Raw genomic sequence first — 7,235 nt, forward strand, 5'->3', positions numbered from 1 at the left:
ACTACTGGGATTTATTGGTAAATGGAATTAATTGGGTGAACAATTGGGATTAGTGGATTTAATTTGGAATTTTGGTAAAAGTTGAGGTTTAGTGGGAATTTAGGCTAAAATGACCAAAATGCCCTTGTGACTTGTTTTGAGGGTAAGTTAAGCTAAGGGGCAAAATGGTATTTTTGTCTATCAGACTAAGTTAAGCTAATCAAAGGCTGGAGGGTTCTAGGTGGTACACGTTTTCTCTATATCTCTCTCTCAAATGGTTCTCTTCAAGTATCATCTAAGAACACAACTATCTTAGTTTGGTTCAAGCTTTTGATTGAGGAGTTTCTAGAGAAGTTGGAGTGCTGAGAAGGAATTGGGGTGGTCAAAGTTCCCTACAACCACCTAGGAATTTGAATTCCCACAAGGTATAGATTTCTGAATTTGGTATTCATATGTTCTTCATAGTTCTTGAGGAAGTTTTGGGGATATGACTTGATTTTCGAATTTATGAGTTCTAAGTTGTTTGATTAGGTGTATTGATGTTAGAAATCTGTTTATAATATGCTTACAATTGGGTTTGATTGATTATGGAGAATTTTTGGAGTTCTTGTAGGTGGAAGTTGAGTTTGGAACTCAAAAGTTTCAATTGACCTATTTGATTGAATCTGATGGTTGAGTTGGGGTTAAAAGTGATATATGAAGTGAATTCAAAGTGTCTTGAGGCTTGAATTCTAGAATTTCTATGCTTTGAGGTTGGTTTTTGAGATCTTAGGCCAGTTATGGGCGAATTTGGGGTTGAGAAATTGCAGAAAAGAAACCATGAATTATGGGTTTGCGTTGTGGTGCCCCTGTGCCGAAATAGAGGACTTGAGAGGTACTTTATTGCTTTTGAGCGCAACAACGCTAGGGGGTGGCACCCCTACGCTATCACCACTTTAGCATGTGTTTTTTTTTTTTTAGATTTGGGCAAAAGCTCGAGGGCTCAGGGATGGTTCCATCACTCGGATTGGTGGAATTGAAAATTCTGAGAGCTAGGGATTAGTATTGGAATCTATTTTCGGGATTAGTTCTTAATGTGGTTATTGTTTATGTTGTGACTAGAAGTACCGCAAGGATCGAGAAAAGAATCGTCCACAGGAGTCCAGGTAAGAAAACCAGTTAGGGAATTGCAGTTATAACCGCTTACTAAAGTTGACTTGATTATATCTGTGGTGTTGTATCTATTATTTGTATATGTTTGTATTTGTCTAGAATGATCGGCTAGGGAGTTGTAATCAACGATAATCATATGTAATATAGGTCGTGATGGCGGGGTCACTTCGGGGGTGCGGTAGCGCTCATTCGGTATAAGGGATGCATAAATGAGTTATATGCTTGCTTGAATTGTTTATAACTGTGAAGCATGCTAGTTATTATTTATATTCGATTGGTTATCTGAATCTGTTTATTTGGGTTTTCTTGTTGGGCCTTGACTCAAGAGTGCTATGTGATATATGTAAGGGCTAGGGCAAACAGAACCAACCATGAGTTGGAGAGCACTGGGGGTAGTGTGTACATACTCAATCTGCTCGACCGCCATGACCAGGATTATTTTGAGGGACTAGGGTTGAGTTCAATTTTAGTCTGGTAGGTCGACCATTGTTGTAACCCTAAACATGTTATCTTTTGTTTATAAACTCTTTTTGGGATTCCCTGAATATGTTTAAACTCCTTAATGACAAGACTAACTCTTTCAACCAAAATTTTAATACCTAAATCGTTACTTAACTTTAATTACACATTTAAAGTCAAAATAGCTCGCTTAACGAGTTAAGCATAATTTTTAATACACGGTGTAATAATCCTAGATTAGTATGGCATTATAAACGTTACATAAAGTGATTGGTCGGTAATCACCAAAGGTACATTTCAAATTCATGACAAACTCCCCCTTGACAACAAAATCTTGGACCAATAGGACCAAATCCTTGCAAACAATGTCCCAATACACCTTATCAAATTTGGCAGACATTCCATCTGGGCCCGCAGATTTCAGAGAAGGCATAACCCACAAAGGAGTGCAGACCTCATGAAAAGTTTGGGTAGCGCACAGACAATTGACAATTGTACAGTATGAGGGATAAGTGTACGTAATTTATCATCCAAGGTTTGATTAGAGAAAGTGAAGACCTGTCTAAAATGAGATAATAAGTAATCCCAATGGTCTGTCTTCCCGATATCCAGTGATCTCCATCATTCGAAATAGATCCATTAAAATTATGTTTCCTACGCACCAAAGTAGAGCCGTGGAAGAATTCTGAATTGACATCCCCTTCTTTAATCCATAGTATTTTGGAATTTTTCCACTTCCATGATAATCGAAGCCAACCTCTTGGAGAAACTCATTGAGCGATTTCAACTTGTCCTCACAGTAACAAAAAACTTGTTTATTCCAGATTCTTAGGGCCCTCCTAGTATTTTGAAGTTTACACGACATGCGAAAGCTATTAAAACCTCTACTGGGATTTCCAAGCTCTTTGGATAGCTTCTTTACAACGGGGGTCCCTGCTCCAAGCATCTATAAATCTGAACGGTTTGATGAATCTCTCTGACTCAAGATTAATGTCCAGAATCAAAGGACTGTGATCAGAAGAGACATGGGGAGAACCTTAACTCACGCTTTCCTAAAATTCCTAATCCATCCAGTGTCGCAAATGGCCCTATCTAACCATTCCCAAACCAGCTGATCGTATCGTTGACCATTGGTCCAAGTGAAAAAGACTTCCACACCACTAAGGTCAACTGCCCCAAGATCACTCATAAAAATCGTGAAGCCCCACGCCTTCCCTCCGGGTCACTGAACGACCCCCAAATTTCTCCGAATCATCAATGACACAGTTTAAATCCCATATAACCACCCAAGGATCAGTAGCAGCACTCGCAATATTTTAGAAGCGATTCCAAAAAAGGGCTCTATCTTCTCAACAAGGAGGACCATAAGTACAGTAACATCGCCAAACCGGCAAATCTCCCAACGCCGCAAATTGGACTTCAATAAAGTGAAAATTAGAATTTTTCACCAATAAAGAAATACCCATTTTCCACATTAAACAGAGCACACCCAAGTTCCCATTAGCAGGAACAGTATGCGCCTGCAAAAAAACTCAATCTCCTCCATACCCTATCCATGCAGGTATAATCTAACTCTGTTTCAATTAAAAACACAATATCATGATATGTAGATCGAATTAAGTCTCTGAGAGCCTTCACTGCCCGGGGTTGTTCCAGAATTCGACAGTTCCAGGAGAGGAGTTTCACGAGGATTAGTGGGGCATGTTTATGCCTGCCTCCTCGGCCTTGTGAAAATCCAAAATAGAAGAAGAATCAATTGAAATCACTGAAGAACTATCCGATAATAGGATCTTACCAGGAACTCCCACTGAAGCCACCATCGTAACCATCTCAACACCAGGGTCATTATGGTCCGCTTTGTTGCCGACCTCATCATTCAATTCCCCTTTTTTATGAATATGGCCCGAGGTTGAAATAAGATCGAGATTTTTGCCTTTCTCCTCCGATTTGGTTTTCTTTTTAGCTCCATCCTCATTTTTGTTCCCAAGCTCTCGCACTAGTGTATTGGGATGTTTAACTCTGAATCATCGATCTTGCGTTTCATGGTGACCTGAACTGGGCCCTCTGGAACTGATTGTTTGGGTCTACAGACCTAGGCTTTTTGATGGCCCCTAAAGCTCTCCCCAATTGGTTTCGTCAGTTTGGGCTTTCCAAAAGGGAAGGCGGTGTCCAAAGCACTTTTGAAAATCTATGCTAAATGTTTAACACGTGATTTATCTAGCAGATTCTCTTGAATTGTACCCTGTGGAGGCGTGGCATATTGTACATTGAGTAATGTGCTCCCATGTAACGGTTTGGCGTGCTCCACTTCGTGTCCTTTCTCTATCACCATTGTACCTTCCATATTATTACGAGGCGAAGCAATTTGAATTTCAGATTACGGCTGCTCTACCAGTCCGACGACCACCGAGTGGTCATCAACAACCTCCCCCCTGAACTTTTCAATGTATAAAGGAGTCCCTAGAAATGCTGTCTCAAAATGAACATTTTATGGGGCTGCAACCTCCGGTTTGTCATCCTTTGCCATTGCTGCCTTATCTTTCTATCCTCCATATCCAGCAGAGAGAAACAACTTTGAATACTGGAATGAGTTCGCAACCATGTTCCATACATAGGAACTGACCGACCATCCTCTAAACATATCATCCTCTTGGCCTAGGACTCCACAGCAAAAACAAACAAGAGGAAGACACTCATATTTGAGATGGATACATCCATTCTTTCCTTCAGCATCAGGGAGAGTAAAACATGCTACTAATGGCATCGCTACATTCACTTCCACCTTGAACTTCATGACCCAACAAAAAGATCCATTTCTAATTCTGATATGAGTAAGATATTTACCACACGGACAACCAGTGGCTTTACATTACTATCCTGCATAAACTTGAGAGGTACCTCATTGTCCGGACCCATATCGATGTTGTATCGAGGCATGCTATCCTCTATTCCCCATTTTTTGGGAATTCTTTTAAGAGCAGGAAACTACCACAAGGAGACCAAGGCCTGTTATCCAGTACTTTGATAGGGTTAGTAAATCGAAATACAAAGATATCCTTAGCTACTTCTTGCATCTTGCATCTTGCATCTTCCATCTTCCATCTCCTCTTTGATTTCCAAACCTTTCCAAAAACCGTTTTAAGGAGAATTGTAGCCACTGTTATAGAAGTCTTCCCACCAAGGAATTCTTGATCGTGATCTTCGGGAGGTCATCCCGAGGCTCTACTTCCAAAGAAAAGTCCTGTAGGTTGATATTCTAGACTTGATTCTCCATTTCGTCCATTTCTTCACATTCGACTGAAATCTCTAATAGTTCATCCATAGGTAACAGTCTGTGAAAAAGAATCAAACACAAATGAACGTATCGAGAAACTGACTTTAGTGAGATAGGTTCCCCCCAATACTGTTGATGAGTCTCAAAAGAAGAGTAATCTTCCAAGAGCAAGGATGCTGGGGTTAAATAAATAGGGATTTTGAATCCCCTTAGGCCACCAATGGATCAGGTGAAATACACCACGTTTTGTCAGTCTGCATTTTCAGGTTGCACCGAAGGATTTTCTTAGATGGTACGATCATGGTTGTACATAGAGAAAAAAGATTTCTATGCATATCTAAACATTAATTTCATTAATTACAAACATTAATTTCAATAATTACCTTTAGTAATTTATCTTCATGTGAGCTTATATGGCTTTTGAATAAATTAAAAGATAAGATAGTATAAGACGTTTAAAAGAGTACAAACAATTTTATATGGTAGGACGTCTTCTCAAACTATCTTGGTCTCATCTCTTGAGTACATCAAGAGACTGAAAAATATCCTATACATCCTAGGTGCCTGTGTTGAGAAATGTTTTGGAAGATTGTGGTGTGGATCTCATAGTATTCTCTTTGATGGGATGATCGTTTATTTATACTAAAATATAATGATGACACTTGATGGGATGATCGTTTATTTATACTAAAATATAATGATGACACTTGATAGTCTACAAGAGACATTAGCTTTGGATTTATCTTTTGTGTTTGTGATTTGATGTATATATATATTGATCTTGGCTCAGTGAAAAAAATAATATTCTACACCTTCCACTACATTTTGAATTATACATTTAATACTAACAATTGATATATGAGAGTGGTCTCTATATACATGACTCTGTGGATTTCTTGCATTTGTTACATGTGATATGTATGAATGAATGGATAGTTTTGTGTTTTGAATGTACAGTTAATGATGGATTGTTAATTATATGATGATTATTGAGTTTAGACGTTTTTTTTTTTTTTTTTTGTAGATCTTGTGTAAGCAAATATGGGGCATAAGAATTTTTGCAATTTTATTGTCAAAATTCTGATCACAAGATGGAGAAGAAGAAAAAGTGTGACAGGCAACTGAGCACCGCGATGCCCAACCCCTAGCACTGCAACGTTCATATGATTCTAGCAAGCTTCAAAGCTCTGAGCGCTGCAACACCATATGCTCACCGCCACAACGCCCAAACCTATCTGCCTACCTTAAGTGCTCATGACACACCAATACCCTAACCCCCTAAAATATCTTTTATTGAATTTGTTTTAAATTATTTGAATTTCAAATTAATTATCTTATTTTGATTTTGTTAGAAAATTAAAATATTTTAATTGGTTAGTGTTATCCCCAAAAATTGGAGATCAATGACGTGGCAATAAAGGTGACAAGTGGCAGTGCATGGTCAGTAAAAGACATATTAATAGTCAATAAATACATTGACTCCTCAGAGTTGTGATAAAGTGACCCGGTAGACTGACGAAGAATTTGGACTGCTTGAAAGATGTCATAACCAAGCCAAGTGCATCCTAGGAGAGCTAAGGAAAGTGCATCCTAGGAGAGCTAAGGAGAGTGCATCCTAGGAGATCCCAAGGATGTGGTCCGAGGAGAACCCAAGAGAGTGGTCCTAGGAGACCCCAAGAGAGTGGTCCTAGGAGACCCCAAGGATGTGGTCCGAGGAGAGCCCAAGAATTTGGTATTTATGCGTATGTCCAACAAGTGCATGGTTGTCCAAATAAAGAAATGACATGTTAGAGGAGAGTGCCATATTAGAGGAGAGGAGTGCATGTCCTACCACCATGCACATATCCGACCAGCAAATGTTTGTCCTACCACCATGCACATGTCCGACCAGCACTTGCATGAGTGGTCAGTAGCAGAGGTGAATCAACTAGCTAGAGGAGGACTAAGTCAAGATTCCCAGAAATGGCTTCAACAAGATACGCGGGAATCTCTCATTCTTCCCACAAATGGGGGGTTTTGTTACATTTTGAATGTTTTTTGTAATTTAAATGTAATAAATATAATAAAATATCTCGATTCTAGGGGATATCAGATGTATGACCCTAAGCCTATAAATAGAGGGCTTATGGGATTAGAGAGGGCTTCTTCTGCTTCTTCTTTCTAGAGAGAGAAAATTTGGGTCTGAGTATTCTAGAGAGAGAAAGTGCTGGTATTTGAAAAGATTCTTGTATTTTTGCAATCTGTACTGAAGAAACTCAGTTGGCTCAGTCCATCTGATCTTGAGTACAGATCTACAATCACAACTCTAAGTGAATTTGGCTATTATCGACTGATCGGGGCTGAACCACTATAAAATCTTCTGTGTTATTTA

At 39.1% G+C, this 7,235-nt stretch overlaps 1 long non-coding RNA gene across 2 annotated transcripts; it reads left to right on the forward strand.

Annotated features, from left to right (window-relative positions):
- The first annotated feature begins 230 nt into the window (after nt 1-230).
- LOC133830770 (uncharacterized) lies at nt 231-7,235 on the forward strand. Of its 2 annotated transcripts, none has more exons than XR_009892217.1 (3): nt 231-404; nt 593-1,124; nt 5,889-7,235. It is a non-coding gene; the product is annotated as an uncharacterized LOC133830770 (long non-coding RNA). The 2 variants fall into 2 exon arrangements; XR_009892216.1 differs by having other exon boundaries at nt 1,081-1,124.

This window comes from Humulus lupulus, chromosome 4 (genome assembly GCF_963169125.1).
Source record: "Humulus lupulus chromosome 4, drHumLupu1.1, whole genome shotgun sequence".
Classification (NCBI taxonomy): Eukaryota; Viridiplantae; Streptophyta; class Magnoliopsida; order Rosales; family Cannabaceae; genus Humulus; species Humulus lupulus.